An 18,529-nucleotide genomic window follows, 5' to 3' on the forward strand; every position below is an offset into this window, starting at 1 on the left:
GCCTGCTTACGTGTGAGGATGCGCTGGAGGAGAGGGAGGCATTCCCAGCCAGTTCTTATTTTCTTTACAGAAATGTAGTATTTTTATGTTCACATTTCTCTTTACTGTTCTGGGATATCTACCTAAATGAATCTGTACATCTGTAATACAGAAAACTGTGGAAGCTATATTCACTTCTGCATCCACTGTTATGTTATACAGGATTTTCTGTAATTAGCTTCCTTCAGCTGTAGTTTTTCCTGGCAGTTTTCTGTCATCCAACTGGCATGGAAGTCTCCTAACATTACCGTAGGTTAACAGATTATTTTTTTTTTTTTATAACAGTGATACAAAATTGGATCCACAATTGTGCCTGTAGATTCTCTTCTATGATGTATTGATTTTTATTACCTGGCACTGAATTCATTTGTGGGGAAATAGGTATTACAGATTACTTTTACTGCAGCTTGTGAATATGTAGTATTTCATCATGGTGTGTTTCACCTTTCTTAGCAAGCTTACGGGCAGTTTTGTTTAGATATATATTCCCTGTCACTTGCCTGATCTGCACAAATGCAGGTGATTTCCAAAGCCCAGCATTTTAAAATCAACGTTTTAACATTTTGCTGTCATTTCTCCAAAAAAAGGCAATTCTAGGAAAATGGAAGAAACCAGCCAAATGTTTAAAAATTCTTCCTGTGAGATGATCAATCTTTCTCAAATAGAATTGTGGCCCCTAGCATGCTTAAATTGCTATTGATTTTATGGTAAAAAAATACATTTTTATTAGTTTTTATTTTATTTGGCCTTTGCTCTTAGATCCCTCAATTCCATAGCTAGTTACACAAACAATTTATGGTCATATAATAAATAGTCTTCACAATTTAATTAAAAAGTCAAGCAGCATAACTATTTATCAAGCCCAATGAGTAAAGATCCTGCCATTTTTATGTCGTAAATCAGGATATAGACTGTCAGTTTAATCTTCTCTGGTTTCAGCTGATGCACCCATGGCATAACATGGTGTTAATATGAGCACTTGAAAGTTTTCTAAAATGCTTCAAAGTTAGCGCAATAGCTGCAGCAAGCCTGGGTCACATTTGTATTTCTTACTGCCCTCAGCGGTGGGTTGTCCCTGCTCTTTGGTGGTGCCTTCCCAGCGGCACCGTGTGTGGTGGCAGGTGATGATGAGTGTGGTGATGTGTGGCTGCCTGAATCCCTAAATAAATGTTTTTTGAAGGTCTGTCGGCTCTCACCACAAGACAGTGACATTTTCTGGATGTGGACATGTTTAGTCATAGGGAAAGCCACCAGTGTCTATTGGCATATTGACATTTCATTGCTGTGAAACTCCTAATTTAATGAATTCTATCATTTATTGCGGACAAGTTGATGGGTTCATTCTCCTGTTGTCCACAGAAAGGTCAGCCGCGTCTGCCTTGCCGGGGAGGCTGGCATGTGACGAGGGCGGAGTGCTGGCTCTCGTCCCCTTCTGCCATCGCTCATTAGGATGCTGCTTATTGCACAGGGTTATAAAATTGCCTTCTGCTTCAGGCCTCGGGTGGGCAGGCTGGCCCCTTCTGCAGAAATTGCCTGGTTAAATGCATTGGTCCTTTGCAAAAGGATCCGCAGGGCTCTGCAGCACCTCTGGGAAGGGGTGATTGAACTGGGCTGCTGCCATGGGGGCTGTTACCCGGGATAGAGGGGATGTTGCAGCCTCTCCATGAGAAGAGCAATGTCACCTCAGCTGGGAGTGATGTCCCTGCATCCTTTCAGCTGTGAGGACCAAGCTGGGTGCCCTGCATGGCACTAATGGTGCCGAGTGGCTCCCGGCATCCTGGCTTTTCTGGAGTGTGTGGCTGGTTTGACATCACCAAATTTGAGTTATTTGAATAGGTTTCCATTTAAATTTGTCATGATGGCTCTATGAAAAGATATTTGAAGAAAGACTTGCTTCATGGCCGGTCTTCTTTTGACTTAAGATCCCGTGCTGCACTTCCCGAGTGTGAGGTTTCTTCCCAGCTGGAACTCACCCGAGTAGATGTCTGAGTGTGTCTGCACTTCCCTGTCCTGTTCAGCTTCATCATTTGAAAGATTTTAAACTGAAATAAGAATACGGTTTCTAAGGTCGGATACCTCATGCTGGGCAGATATCAGCATGCATGGATGCCTGCGTGTGGGGACTGTGGGAGCCGCTGGTGTTTAAGGTACCTACTGGTGATTAACTGGATCTATCTCAGAGGGCTGTGGTTTATAACAGGAACACTGAGAAGTTTTCTGGATTTTTCTTGGACTGCTGGAAAGCACCTCCCCATCCTGACAGCCCCTTAACACAGGGCTTTAGCTTTGGGAGACAGCTCTGTATTTTTAGATAGCTGAAAGTTTAAGCGTAGTGCAGCTGTAACTGCCTCAGTAATTATGGGACTGTGTGTTTTTTCATCACCGTTCTCCATCCCGGTGGGGTGCATTGTGGCTCTCACTCCTTCACTGTGATTTCACCATCATTAATGAAAGGAGAAAATTGAGGGCTCGAAGTTTTCTCACTTTGGTATAGTGCTGCAGTACTACATAATTTTATATAAATGCATTCATGCATTTTCAGAAGTTCTTTTCTTATTTAACAGTATTCATTAAGATCTTTACATCAAATAATTTAAAAGCATTATAAACCAAGTTTTGAATAGAATAGCAAAAAATTACTGTATGACTTTATCAAAGTGGAGTTAAACCAATTGTTTCCTTGCACCTCCATAAGAACCCAAAGATGCCTTTGAATTCACCTAACTAAAAATCAAAGTTAATCATTCCTGTTATCAACTCATTGATCCTCTAATTTGATTAAATTTTCTCCACTGTAAAGAACAAAATACATGCGGGCACATGTCCTTTGCACTGAGCTAATGAATCCATCATGAGTGCTGCTTTAGACACCAAATTAAGAGGAGTTAGAAAAAATTGCTATTTCTGTCGTAATATTCATCATGAAGTTTACACACAATACAAACTGCATGCACATTTCAGGTTTCTCTTTCACTGGTGTATAATGGTGGCCTACTTATAAGAGTTTAATCCTGTAATTTGTCTATTGATAATGAAATAGAAAGAAATAATTAAATGTGGTTATTGAACACATGATACCTGCCCACAGCTATTGCAGATGTGTCCTGTTTGAATCAGTGCACTAATGTAAGGGTGCTAATATTCTATCATGCTTGTAGCAGTAAAGAATGAGTATCTTTTAGTAGTTTTTTATTCAGTAAACAATATTAATTTTTTGGACACTGCTGAGTACAGAGGACAAGTAAATTTGTCGTTGAGCCGCCTTCTTTCTTCCTTTCATCATGGCAGAGTACTTGCACAGAAATTGTGAATATATCAGGTAAACAAACAGCTGGAGTGAGCTCAGAGCAAAGTAGGATTTACAAGAAATGGAGCTGATGTTCCAATTTCAAACAAAGTAACAGAAAAATCCTGTGATGTGCAATCTGTAAATTGGACGCAGTGATTTTGACTCTGAGCAGTGGATACAGCTTATACCACCTCATTTCGAATTCTCCTGAATTCACAGTTTGATTGTTAAGGATCTTAATGAAAGGAAATAAAAACTGGTACTTTCACTAACTATTGTTCAGTTTCAATTAACAAATATGTAACTTCTTGTAAAGAATGGAGTCAAAGCTCCTAAATTTTCTCTGATGTGAACTTAAAAAAAAAGGTAGGCTTTTTTATGTGACTGCAAGATTCAAAAATATTTACAGAATATTTTTATTGAAAAAGTGCTTTTTGTCTTAAAAAGGAAGATTACCACATTCCATACAAAAATTCTGTACCTCCCATTCTCCTTGAAACAAACTTTTAAAAATCTCAACATGAACAGAGTGTGGCTGAAATCAGGGCACTTCTCTGTCCATTTCTGTTAATGAAAACAGCAATTTAAACTCCAGAACTTCAGTGAAAACCTTCTGGACAATTTCCTGCTGATGTCGCTGAGACCCCTCCACCTTTGTGGTGCTTTGCAGAGGGGACCTGCTGTGCTTGGGGTGCTGTTGGCATCAGGAAGGTGGTGAGAATCAGGGCGGGTCCCAAAACCATCCTTTTAAGCAGACCCTTCAAGCCCTGGCTGCCCTGCTGCTCTGCCGAGCACCCTTGGTGCCTTTTTCCTCACCCATTGCAAAGGTGAGCTGCTTCCCTCTCCCTGTGCGCTCCCCAGGCTTTTCTGTTGATGTTCCATTAATATGCAAGTTATCAGCAAAAGAGAAAAAACAAAAACAAAAACAAACCCAAAAAAACCAACACCCCAAATGCCAACTGTGAGCTATGGGCAGATGGAAATAATGGTCAATACTGCTGCATTGGTATTATGGAAGAACCCACAAAAATTTATTATTGTTCAGACAACTGTTCCCTCACCCGATGACCCCTCCCCACCCAGGAAGGGTAATTGGGAAAACCAAGGAAACCGAGGGTTAAAATACAAACAGATTTAATAGAGTAAGATTATTAGTTAACATTAATAACTCGATCCTGATCCCAATATAAAATCCACAAGGGCCATCCCCAGCCCTTTCCCCAGCAGAAGCCGTGCACTCCCCGCAGGGACAGCCAATGTGGGACCCTGCGAGCGCCGCGGCTTCGGGAGGAAGGGAAGGGCTCAGGGCTCTGGCACCGGGGCAAGGAGTTCTCAGGATCCCAGCCAGCAAGGGGAGAGAGAGAAACTCCTCAGCAAACTTTCCAATTGATATTGAATGTGATGTTGATGGTATGAAACAACCCTGTTGGCAGCTTGGGTAAAGTGCCTGGGTCTCGCTCCTCCTCGTCCCCTCACCCCGGGAGCTCAGAAACACCGAGACCTTGAGACCCGCACCCCAGAGCTGGCAAGAAAGTAAATATTGTCACAAATTCAGACACCAGAGTCTTCTAGAAGTGCAGCTGCCCCAGGCATTAGAAGAGAAATTACTGAAAAGTGAAATTACTGAAAAAGAAATTAATCCTGTGTTGCCCAAACCAGGACAATCAGCGTAATGAGGTGAGGGCAGGCAGCGGCCCCAGGCAAAGCAGAGCGAGCATCCCCTCGCCTGTGGGATGCAGCGGAGCACTGCTTCCCCCCAGCATAGCAAATACTACTCTTCACCTGTTTTCCCTCTACTGTCTGCTCTTGCTATTTATCTGAAAATGGAATTTCAGTGCTTTTTACCTCCATTTCAGTCTGCTGGATGCTTGTAAAGGCACTGGTGGGGGATTTTGCAGTACCTCTAAGAGAAATAGCTGGAATGCCCTGCTGTTTTGTTGCAGTTTCTCTCTTGTGTACATACCAACGTATCCCTGGATTTTACGCTGGGAGAGAAATAAACTGCATACAGGTGGGAACCTGAAACACAGCATGAGACAATCGCATGGACTGGGCCAGGCCAAAGAAAGGCAACCAAGCTCTGGTCCTCCTGGAAATGATGCAATGGATTGTAAACGGTGAGTGCGAGGGTAAGAGATGCTGCCTGGTACCCTGCTGGCCTCATCACCAGAAAAATCCGCAGGTAAAGCACTGAACGTGTGGGGAATTGAAATTCAGTTCAAGGAAGGCTGAGTAGGTGTTTGCTCAGCAGATTGTTTAGACTTTAATCATGGTTAAATCTTTTAGTTAGATAATTGTTCTACCAGCTGATAATTTGAATTGTATTGAAGAACAATACACTAAAATATCTTCAGCGACAGACAGCAAAGGAGATAATTTTGGATTCCTTTTTGTTCATTTCTAGTACATCATCATGTCAGTTCTTACATTTTCTAATTAATTTGGTTGCACTGCATGCTTTTTTCCCTACAAACACTGACTCCAAACACACATTTACTGCCACTGCCTGTGATATTGTAGCTTGGGAAGCCAGGACTCATTACCAAAGGTCAAGGTCTCGGTGCAATTTGTCTTGGGTCAGGAGATGTCGTTCCACTTCCAGCTGTGCTGTGGGAATTGGGGCACATGCCTGAGTTTTGCATTTGTATAGGTTTAGGTTTTGGGGTCCATATTTATCACAGGCTTATCTACTAAAAGCCACGTTGCTTGGTGGTTTAAAAAAGTCCTTGAAGTAAAACTATGTATCTTTTTTTTTTTCAAGTGAAAATGAAATTAAGTTGTGCTCTGCTGCTGTGTTGTCTTCATTTTATGGCATTGGTGTGCGCTGGGATGAAGAGCATTACAAGTATGACAGTGTTTGCTTTGTCCTTCTGTTGGACACAAGCCATTGCAGCAGCTGTGTCCCCCCCAGATGCTGCTCGGGGCTGGGCTGGAGGTGCTCGGATGCTTGCGGCAGCTGGAGGAATCACTGTTCCCAGCCAGTTCCTGCAGCTCCCGGGGCTGATGCCGCAGTGAGGAAATCTGTGCATGCTGCAAGTCGGGAGATGGACCAAGTCCTCCATGTTGCCAGGGAAACATCCAGTTTTAGGCACAGTCCTGAATGTGCTTTTTGCTCAGTTTGCACAGTCCCACCTCCCTCATGGAGCGCCAGCCTGGCTGCTGCTGGTGGGAACTGGGGATGCTGTAAGATCTGAGAGGGAAAACTGGTTTTGGAGACATTGGCAAAGAAGAAACATACAAAGCTATGGGAAACAAATACGGAAAAAGTGATGCATTTTGGTTCTTTTTTCCATCTGAAGGATGGAGGGCTTTGCTTTGGTTTGTGTTTTTGTGCATTTTGGGATTTGTCATGCAGGTGTCAAAAATAGTGTGTTCCCAGGCAGGGGATTGCAGGGTCCTGTGGTCTCCGTCCGAGGCTCAGTAGTCCCTTGGAGACCCCACAAGAGGGGGCTGTACTGGTCCAGGTGATGCTGAGCACTGGGGCCAGCAGTCTGCGACCTGCATTTACCTGTGGCACTGTCCCCTGTCCCCCATGCTGGGGCTCAGCCTGCCTTGGGCACAGCTTTGGAGCCTGGCTGTGTGGGCTATCTCGGGGGCACCCAGCCTGCTCTGGGCAACTAAAAGGAGCTTCACATAGACCTGGGAACTGGGCCCTGCTGCCCAGGAAGCCAATGGCAAAGCCCTGACTGATCTCAGGAATAGGCAGACTGCGCCAAAATCTGCTGCTGCTATGCCTCATTTGCACGGAAGTTAATTACCTATACCTTCAGGTTTACTTATCTTTATGGAAGTGGGCATTAAATCTGCCCCCCTGCTGGTATCTAAGTCTCTTCTGGACTGCTTTCCAAAGGCTCTGTGGCAAGGCCTATTTTAGGTGGGTTTTTTTCTCATCTCTGCAAAAATCATCTCGGTTGGTGACAGTCATTTATTTCTCCCTGCTCTATTGTTCAACCCGTACGGAAATTTGCTAAGAATATAGTAGAGAGGTGGAAAATCTGCTGCCAGATCTAAAACTTGGAAATGATTGTCTGAATACAGCCCAAATCAGGGGTTCCAATGTGTGACCCCAAGAAACGTTGTCTAACTCTGAATTTGGCCCTGCTTTGAGCAGGGGATGGACTAGAGATCTCCAGAGGTACTTTCCAGTCGAAGTTACTGTTACAATCTATATTACAATACTGTAAATTTGAATTAGTAATAATGATAAGACATACATGAGCTCTGGGTGAATGTAATTGAAATATACCCCTTGATATCCTTATTCTTCCTATCCTCAGCAAAGCAAGATGATGAAAGTTCATGCGCACTTTGTGTGGACAAATATTTGTGCACAGCAGTTGTCTGAAAATCGAGTTTCTGTTATTCTAAATGCAGCCTGCAGTATTTTGGGTTTTTGGGGGGGGGTTTGGTTGGGGTTTTTTTTGTTTGTGGTTTTTTTTTGTTTTTTTTTTAGTTTTCATTGCATTTTTTTAATCTATTTTTATTGAATTCACTAATAAAGAGAGAATTAAAAAAAAAAAGGTCATATGACAAATCATGAACCTGGTAATGAACATAAGATTGTTAATTGCCCATGGCTGTCTATGCTCATTTCAAGCTGTCGGCAGCTGTGTTCCTGCAGTGGAATTTTTTACCATACTGGCAAGCAAAGCATAAAGTCTGATGCATGTATTGAAGACAAAAGGGAAACCCTCTCCTTAGAGAAGCAGCTCATTTTCTGTGTTGGCCTTTCCACTGGGCAACAGCCAGTTAAAGGTGTGAGTCAATGCCATGCACTGGGGAAAAGCGATACCGACTCTTTCCACAGCGTTAGGGGCTGACATGGGGTGTCACTGGAGCTGGGGGGCAGCAGGGCAGTGATCAGGCTGAGGTGACTGTCACTGTACACAGTGCCACTGAAAGCAGCCAAAGTCAGGGAATATTTTATGTATTTTTTGTATCCTGTCTGAAAACAGGTTTTTTTTTCCCCTGTTATCTCTGCTTTCTCTCTCTCATCTATTGCTTAACTAGTTTCATGGATTTAATAATTAAATTTTACCATTAAGAATCAAATGAAGTTTACCTGAAAGATGATGAAAATGAAGTATCCTGTAGTTTGCATTTGGACTTACTGTCTGTTTTCAGGGTCTCTTCTGTCAAGGCCATTTAATGGGTGGCAGGTTCCTGCCTGCTCTTTTTCTTTATTTGGCAGTGGAAGGTGCGTAGGAAGGCAGATGAGAACAAACCCCCCTCAAGTTAGATTAACTGAAAGATTAAAGCTTTTAAAGAAGAGCTGACGCTGTTTGTTCACGCACATGTGGTAAATATTAGAAAATGCATGCACAGATTAAAGAAAGCTGGATGAGAGTAGTAAAAAAGCTAGGGAGGCAGCTTCAATATTTTTATTTATAGAGGAAAATATCTGGGGCAGTAGGGACGAACGTTCCCTGAGTTGCTGTTGGACAAGGACCGTGGCAGAGGTTGGTGTTTAGCCCTGCTGGCAAGAGGGTGCTGGAGAAACAAAGAGCCCACAGGGTGAAAGATGCACATTAAAAATTCAGAAGGAAATGGCCAGCAAAGGTTGAGCTAAAATAACTGTTTTTCTCCATGGCGAATGTTGGCAGCCGGGAACTTCAGGTCCTGCCCTGGGTAGCACACTGCTCAATACCTGTTTTAATGATCCGGACAGGGAATAACATAACCATCGTGTAGACAACACAAAGATTTAGGAAGGACTGTGGGGATCTTCAAAGAGAGATTTTAAATGAGTGAAAGAAATGGGCAATATGAGAGGAAACAGTCTTAAACCTATTCTGGATTGCCCTAAGCTGTGTTTGGCACTGAATGCTCTTCTTTTCTCCTCTTTGTGGCTATTACTAGCTTCTTTCTATTTCAAGGTTTAAAAAATGTATATCAATTTCTTTCCTAAGCACAGGAAGTCAAAGAACTGAATTTTAGCTATTAAGCTAAAGCAGCCTGAATAGATGATCTCTGCTACATCAGGCAGCAAGTGTGCACCCATCCATGCAGCCCTGAGAGAGGAAAATTACTTCTGTTTCATATGACGACTGAGCTGATTAAAATATTTAGTAGTTTTCTTCTTTCATGCTTCATCATGAGTGGTTGAATTCTCCCCTAGGTAAGACGACAGCACAGATCTCCCTCTTGGCACAAAGTTTAAAAATGACCCCATTCATCTGCGTGTGTGTGTGTGTGTTCGGTGTGCAGCGTGTGCTGTGCTTCTGGCCAGAGGCTCATGCAGATGTTTGTGCCTCTCCACCATTTCACTCTGTCTCTACCCTGGAACTCGCCTACATCTCTCAACTGTCTTTTTTTTTTTTTTGCTCATGCGGATTTGGTGTACTGCGTGTTACCACCTCTGCGGGACAGCACAGGAGAGAACAGGGATTTGCCAGGAGCCCTTTTGTGGGCACAACATGGTTAGTCCAGACCGTAATTGCACTGGAGAAGTCTTGCATTTGTTTCAGTAGATGATAGGATGTGTAGTCCAAGCCAAATGCCTGCCCCTTCATGCGTACCAGGGAAGGGAGGGTCAGAGGTTGAAGACCAGAGCAGGGATGAGCATCCTGAGGCTGCTACAAGCCCAAAGGGTGAATGAAGCTGGGAGGAGGTGGGCAGGAGGATGCAGTTGCCACTGGGGTCATGGGCATCCCTCTGTGGGGTTCAGCAAGGCTTCACCCTTCACCTTCAGCAAGCCTCTGGATGCTAAATTTGTCAGGGAGGTGTCTTTAGTCACCCTCTGTGTGCAGAGCTTTGCTAGACCTGAGTGTCATAGCTTTTTTCCATATGCCTGTCTTGCTCCCACTGATAGCTGAGATTTATTTGAAAAGTTTTAGCAAGTCCCTCAGAAGATTGCCTGCCTGCAGTGGAGGTGCAGGAGAGCCATTTCTGGCTTAAATTGTGATTAAATTTACCTGGTCAAATATTCCTTGGAAACACTATTGCCTTTTCATCTGGGCAGATGTATAGCTTAACATTTCTACAGATTGCTAACACCCGAATGATCACAGTATTAAAACAGTATAAAGAGTTCTATAATTCATTGTTACTTCATTATGGTTAAGAGAAATGTAATGCCAACAGTGACAAATGCAGAATAACTCCAGTTGCTGGTGGTACAAATTGGATTCAGCTGAAGCTTCATGCACAGACAAAAAGGTGGAGAGAATCAAAAGGCTGTTTAACGTACTTAGGTGTTTGGGAGTAGTTATAAGGTAGATGGTATTTCATGCTCATTAATCAAGGGTTAGAGGAGAAAGTGAACTGTTCAACATCGATTAAAACTGTCCTTGCTGCATATAACTAAAATACATCTTCACTTTGAAGCCTTCCTTGAAAAGAGAATATTTTTTAGATTGTATTAACAGAGAGTCATGTTTGGGTTTTGCTGGGTAATATTTTAGTTCTCAAAACAGCAAGAAGGGCAGCTTTCAGCTGATACAAAGTGCAAGATGAAATATGCAGTGTGAAAGAGCATCTCTGGAATGGTGCCATCTGAGGTGGGTTCTTCCCGTTGGCACAAGGAGGGCAGCGGGGAGCGGAGGAGTCCAGAGGCAGGAGCAGGACAGCCCCTGCAGAGCCAGCCCCCTCCCGCACTCTCTCGGAGCTGGGGGTTCAGCTCCGACTTTGCTGAGAAATTTGGCCACCGTAGCAAAACACAAACACAGTGTCAAAGCTGGTTTAGTGAGCAAAATAAGCTCAATTGGCAAACGCAATTCATGCTGACGCTACGCATCTCTGCTACATATTTTGCCAGCAGAAAAACATGGCAGAGAGGAGCGAGTGTATTTTTTAAAAATTCCACCACTAGTAGAGCTTGGCAGAGCCTGGCACAAGCCTGGTGTGAGATGCCAGTTCCCTTGGCCCCCGGAGTGCTGAGGGAAGGATTGGAGCAAACACCAGATCTTTCCCAGACTCACTGATAAGCTTAATGAGGGCACTAGGCAGAGGCAAAGCCCCTCTCGAACTCCTGCCAAAGTGCTCCTTGATCCCGGGGACATCAGGGAGAGGAAACGCTATGCAAACTCCCGTTCTCCAGAGCAGTTTTAGGAGTAAATCTGATAAATGTGGGTGCCTGGGGATGGGGGACAGATCTCCACAAGCAAAACAGGGTCCAGAGCCTGGTGGGCCCTGCAGACTGGGCAAGGCTTGTGCCTCCATCAGGTTAACAAACCACCAAGTGACCGCTGTTGCTGCTGGATGGACCCAGGTGCCATCAGATCCCCGGAGCCGTGCATTTCAAGGGGAAAGAAAAGATCTTTAAAATATTTTTTTCTTGCTTTTCTACTGAATGTGATCTCCAAATCCCTTTGGAAATGGCGATTCCAAGCTGGGTTTCATTGTTGGGCTTTGTGAATGAGGCATTTTTCTCTGCTCTGTGGTGCAGCATGTTCCATTTCTCAGAACTATTAGCCTTGAAATGTGGATGTTTGAGACTCAGTGATTTAAGCAGATTTAGTGCTTTCCTGGGGCCTGATGTGTTGTTGCTGCAAATGCATCATTACAAAACTTTATTAGGAGAAACACTGCCATTGGCAGAGCTCTCTTCCAGCATAGCCCGGATCAGAGTTATATGTGACATGTTGAGGTTTATTTTCTCAGCTTGTTATGCAATTTTTAGAAGTCAGGCTTTTGGAGGGTTGGAAGGAGGATCTGTCCTTTTTCACCTGCTGCATTTAATAATAGCCAGAAACTGTCAAGTGATGAAGGGATAGGAATGAACCCGAGGAAAGAATAGGATGGGGCTACTGCACACCAGTGTGCCACCAGAGCCACGCTCCCCTCCATTCTCCCCTCACTTTCTGTCCTTTAGGGATTTCTGCCATGAAAGCAGAAAATAATGAAAGCAAAGCAAAATGGCACTAGGTTACTTTGTCAGCGAGGCTCTGGCGGGTGCTAGAAGGTCTGGCCAGTCCCCGGGGCCATGCTCTCGGGACATTAATGTCTATTCTGCAGGGGCAATTGTTCTTTCCTGCCTTGCTCCTTCCCAGGTGGATGTTGATTAAAAATCTCTTTGTGTTCTTTCTAGAAGAAAATAGCTGCAGAAGCTTGATTAAAATCTCTCAGAAAGCTGCAATGCCGGCTCCAGCTCTGCAGGTAGTGGCTGTTGTGGCTGTTCGTTCAGGGGGTCACGGGACCCCCGTGGAGGATCTTGCTGGGCTTCACGCTCCTGGTAGTATTGCTTCTCTTCTCGGTATGCATGGCACTGTCCCTTCCTGTGTCATGAAAATCAAACCCAGCTCTTCCTGCAGTTTGCATTTTCTCTCTACTTTTCCATGGCTTTCAATGTACGCATAGGTATTCATTAAAAATAACGTAAAAGAATGAGTAAGATGGGTAACTGTATGTATATATTCCCCCCCTGAATCCCCCAAGAATTTAGTCATCTAAAATCCTGTTTATTTGCTGCTTGCAGACTTTTCCCACCAGCAAGCTGCTCTGCTGGACTCTCAGCCAGCACCACATGGCAAATGAATGAGACGGGTGTGAAACAGGGAACAGCGTGTTTGTCTCAGAGCATGAAAGAAAGTGCTACCAGAGCATAAATGGTGCTGCATCACCCCGTGTGATTCTGGCTCCCGAGAGAAAGCTTCGGGAGGGAACCAGGGGGCTCTGCATCCCAGCCGTTCCCCAGGGTGTCTCAGCATCTGGCATGATTCAAAATGGTCCTTGGTGCAAGGGGTAAAACCCTCCGACCTGATGCGATTCTGTGGTGGTTTTGCTTCCTTGCTGCGGAAAGAAAACTAGGAAAGAAATGGCAATGAGAGAAAGGCAGGACCAAAACGAAAATAATCTGCTTGCTTTCTGAGAGGGGAAGGACTTGGGGGTCATTCAGTGGGGTTTGTTGGATGAGATGCCTCCTCCGTGTCCTGGGGTTTCTCCCTTTTCCTGCGAGCATGGCTGCAGTCCTGGGGAGATCACAAGCCATGGGGCACAGCGTGCTGCTGTTCCCACCCCTCCCGGGAGGCAGAAAGTTCTTTTCCCTGTTTTCTTTGTGCCACTGCTGACAGCAGCATTTGCCCAGGCAGAAATGGTTCTTACAAGAATTACGTTCCTTTTCTAAAATTGCTTCCACCACTGATTGCTTAAAAAGAAATCGAATGGCTGCCATGCCAGCTCTTAAGTGAGTGCTGTTCAGAGAACAACTCGAGAGCTCTCCAGAGAAGGAGCAAATAAAAAGTCTCTTCTGTTTCTGGATACCTCATCTGCTCTGAAGGAGGGCAGTGAGCCAGCAGGCACAGGGGGAGCCGTGTCCCCTGGTGTGGTGCCGAGGACCGGGCAGGCTGGTGGTGGTGGCACGGCTCACTCACACCGAGAGCTGGGTTGCTTGTTCTCCCTCCATGCCTTGGCTTTCCTTTTGATTTTAAAAATTACGTTTGGAGCCAGAGCGGTAAATTGGAGGCCAGTTGTGTGCGGGTACTGTGGGGAGAGACCTGGACCAGAGTAACACCTGTGAGCTGGGATGCATCTTGTGGAGTTGACGCCTGCAGAGGAGGGAGAAAAACAAGCGCTTTGGGGTGGGAATAAGGTTTCTCTTTCCTGCCTTTGGCTGCCAGAGGGATGCTGGGGGTTGCGAGCTACTGAAAAGCAAAGAGTTTTTCTGGCAGAGGGATGCAAGCCTCCTGGCTGCACCCTGCTGCGATGAGGATTTGGCACCCAAACAAAGTATTTCTGTGCTGAGGCACTCTCTCCCAGAGGTCTGTTTGAGGGGAGAAAAATAAAGAGAAGGAGAAGAAAAACGCCAGCAGAAATCCCTTAGAAAGCGCAGCTCCTGGTTAAGGCTACGCTGCAAGCTTTGAAATTCAGTGTTGACAATTGTAAGGTGTTGCACAAGAATAGTTTGAACTGAAGGCACAGAACTCCAGATTACCTACAGACACCTGGGCCACGCTGCCGGCAGCTGGGCAGAAAAACCACACCTCGAGGTGCTGAAGTAGAAATGTCATAGCGTGAGTCATGGGACAGGTGACAGCCCTCAAAATGCTATGGCGACACTGTTGAATAGCATGCCTGAAGCTCAAAGGTGCCTGGGGAGAGGCTCCTGCTCCCATCTTTTGGTGAACACCCCCCTAGCAAAGAGCTGTGTCTTTTAGGTGGAGATTTCTGGCTTGGCCCTATGTAACTCTTTACTTTCCCCAGTTTTCACCAGCTCTGAGCTTTCCCAGCCAGACCGCACTGGTGCAGGGTCGCTGCCTCCTGGGGATGGATGAGGGGCAGGAAGCTGCTGGTGGATCTGAGCCACCAGAGAAGGACTGAAGCTCCGCAAGGACACAGGTTCCTTCCTACAGGGGATCTGAGCCACCTCAAACCATGGACATCCCTTCTCTCTGTCGGCCTTGTCATATTATGAAAATCATGTGAAAGTACATGTTTGTATTCAAATTCCATTAGTGCCCAAGATAATCCCATTGTGGCCAATTATCCTCAATTTTTTTCTCTTGCCTGAAGTTGCCTTTTGAAGTCTCTCTTCTTTCAAGAGCTCGGCTCTGTCTACCACCCCAAGGGCTGCACTGGGGAGGAGGCATTCCTGATCTCTGAGGTCTCTTCTCTGGGTTTGGTGGGGTCTGAAGCTATTCCCAGGCTGCAGAAAGATTTGGTTAGCCCCTGTTAGTTTGGTTTCAGTGGGGGTGTTGGCAGCAGAGGCTCCAAACAGCCCATTTGTCTGCAATGATGCATTTGAATATTTCTTTTCCACATCCATACTGTAAGGGGGTGGACTTTGCAAATTGAATTTTTCACTTTTGATCCATCAGATTGTAGGAAATGGGAGCAAAAATCAATTTAAAAAAAAAAGGAGGAATAAAACAGGTATTTGCAAACCTGATGCTCATTAAATGTAATTTTCAATTCTTGGGGAAGAGCATGCTGGCTTTATTATCATCCAAATAGACCATGTTGTCTATATGGCTAAATAATGACAAATATACCCCCATTGTTCATCTCCCAACAATTTTTAATTTCTGCTGAGAAGAAGTTGCCTGCAATTCAGGTCCAGGATTTCAGAGAACACTGATTTTCCAGCAGAATGTTATGAAGTGTTGAAGACTGAGTGGGTGCCACCAGTCTAAGCCTGGTGTTATTTATATCCTCTGTGTCTGGTACAAGTGATAAATCTGCAAAGACAGTGAGAATTATATCCTGCAGGCCATACTGGTAAGGGCATTCCGTACCCATCAGTTGAAAACTAATGTTTATTTATCTTTAATTAAATACTCCATTAGCCAAAGACTGTATTAAAATATTTAAAAAAGAAGTAATATAATCAATATACCAACTGTACCATAACAGAAATACAAAAATATTTCATATTCAGTAAGTGCCAGGTTTCCTCTCTTTGCTGAATTATGAATTCTTTGAAACGGATGGCGGAACTGTGGGTTGACTCTCGTGGGGGCACTTCAGCAAGCTAGTGTCTTCATAATGCCCAGTATATTAATTGATTAATTTTTTTTATGATATGCAACATTTCTCCTAAATTCTTCCTCTGCTTCTCAGAGGGGTATGTGTGTGTGTATACATATGTATAAAATTATTATCCAAATAGGTTAACTGTTGGAAGCAGTGGATTTTGTGCTCCCTTGAGGCTTATTCTTCATGTTGATAATTTTTGGGGGTATTTTGTGGGTTTTTTTGTGGGTCATTCATGTTCAGGCTAGAAGCCCATGGGAACACTGGAGAGAGTGCTGTTGCAGTGAAGGGTTTCCTCTGGAATGAGCACTGGGTGAGGTGGGTGATGGCAGAGCCCGGCTGCTCCCTGCTCCCTTCCCACAGTGCTTGTGGAGAGAACAGGCTCCTGCTCCTCGTCCTGAGTGGCCGCTGATATCCATCCACCCAGGCAGAGGAGGTGCCCAGGTTCTTTTGCAGATGTGCCCAAAATGGGAAGGGGGGGAGGAGGAGCATGGAAATAACCAGGCAGAGGAGTTCAGAGAGTTTTTCTTCTTCGATCCCTGCAGGAACCAGACTAAAATCAGGTTTTAAAATACTCAGGAAACAAACGCTTTATTTCCAGTAAAATAAATATTCTGCAGTCACTCCGTTCCCATACTAGTACCTGGAGGAGCTAAACCAGAAGCATAATATGTCTGATTTAGTGTCCGCATGGTCTCAGCAGGTACTCTCTCCCCTCCTGTTATTGCTTTGCATGGTGTCAGTTCTATCAAGGTGAATTTTTGCAGCCGCTTGCTTTCCCCAGAAAAATATTCCTAGTGGTGCGATAAAAAAAGTCTTTTGTGACGACAGTCTATCAGTTGGATTAGTTTACATGTGCTTCTAATGCCAAGAACCCCAGACTGCTTAAAAATAATAAAAATGAAATGTCAAGCAAATAAAAGTTAATTAAACGCACAATGAAGGAGGCTTAATTTTAGTCCTAAAAGGAGCCGAGGATTTGGCAGAACATATCTACAAAGGTGGCAAAATCCCTGTCTGCAAGGTGTAAAACATCCCCCACTCCCTGGCAAGAAGTGAGGATGGCACCTGAAGAGCATCCGTGCTCCAGACACCATCAGATGTGGAGGAGATTATTTGCCAGGGGTTTGGGGAAATAAGAAGGAAGTGAACTAACGCAAAGACCCCGCAAATTGTTGTGTATGATTAACATACTTGAAAAATCATTGTACAGAATGAGCTCTGAGTTATCGCAAGCCTAAAGTAACGTGGGATTTAAAGCTTGTTTCCTTTTCCTCTCGAAGTGGACGGAGGCACGTGTTTTGCAGGAAATTGGGGTGAGGTCCGGGCTCTTCCCAGAACAGTTCTTCCAGCATTTCGGGCATGCTGGGGCACTGAGGAGGGCCAGAAGAGCCAGTGAGACAAGGCAGCAAATACAGCACCTGGCTGGAGGCTGAGGCACAGACAGAGTCTGCTGCGACATGCGTTTCCCTGACTTAGGCACCATAGTGACATTTTTCACAGGAACATTCATTTCCCTCGCTGAGACTCTTAATGAAGACAGTAAAAAGGTAATAAAATGCTTCTCCGTTACCATAACTAAATCAAGGATGCAGCCAAGGAGGGTGTGCTCCAGGCCAGCCCCCCGGAGGGGGAGCAGGGCTGTGGCCACATCCCACCCTCCAGGAGCAAACCAGGATAGGAAGAGCTTCTTTTTCAGTAAGGAAAAAAAGTGCAAAAGCCCATAGAGCAGGGAATGCCAAACTAAACCCAACCAAACCAAAGTGATGCCAAAGCAAAATTACAGCAGTGAGCAGGGCCCCTCTGATGGGCAGTCTCCTGCCCTGGCCAGGCCCACGGGGCTGCTTCAGTGTCTCCAGCCAGTGGTCTTGTGCTTGAGGCTTGTTTCTCCATAGCCAAAATAAAGACACTGGAATTTGTTCATAAGCACCCTGAGAGTTTTATCTCCAGGTAGCACAAACAGCAGGAAGAGAGAGAGGGAGAAGAGGGCTTTGTTTCCCTTTTTCTTTATGTTAAAGGGCTGGATGTCACATTTTCTGACTAATTTTAAAAAGACATAAGTTAACAGAAGATATGAGACCTGCTGTATTTAATCCTGGAGTCTACAATGCTTTCCTCACCCTTGACCCATCACCGATGTTGTGCATTAGGACTGTGTGTTGTGGAGTGTGCTGAATTTCTTCATGGATGGGATAACATCGTTTCAAATCCCAAGGAGTAATAAGGTGCCCAAAATGTCAGAGCTTCAGACTTGATGGGCTTCCATCAGGCTCTTTTCTTTCTTCTTCCTCTGCATCCTGGCCGCCTTTTCTTAGCACCATCTAGGAACCTTTTACACCAAGTGGTTGATATTTTGGTAAACCCTTCACATTTAGTCTTTAACAATATAACAGCTTTGTTAATCACTGTAACAGATTAAATTAAATGCTCCTCTCTGAGCTGACCTAGTTTAGAGGTTAAATTTATGCAGCCTAAATGAAAAACAATAGATCTGGGGGAAAAAAGGGTGCTCTCATCCTATTTGTATTATTTTGTAATAGGAAAGGAAGAGAAAATCAGCATCATTAGGAAAGTAGGCTTCATCTTGATAGGAACTTTGTTTTTAATGTAATTATAAGACCAGACTACCAGCATGGAAGACTCCTAAGGAAAATCATGGCTGTGCTGCGATGGCAGGCAGTGTGGCCTCTGGAAGCGCTGCTCTCCTGACTGTGGCTCCAAAGTGTCACCTCTCGCTCAGCTTTAAGTGGGTCAAGGGTTGGAATTAGAGACAGGATGGGAAACTGTTTATCT

The sequence above is a fragment of the Numenius arquata genome, chromosome 5 (assembly GCF_964106895.1).
Source record: "Numenius arquata chromosome 5, bNumArq3.hap1.1, whole genome shotgun sequence".
NCBI classification, from domain to species: Eukaryota; Metazoa; Chordata; class Aves; order Charadriiformes; family Scolopacidae; genus Numenius; species Numenius arquata.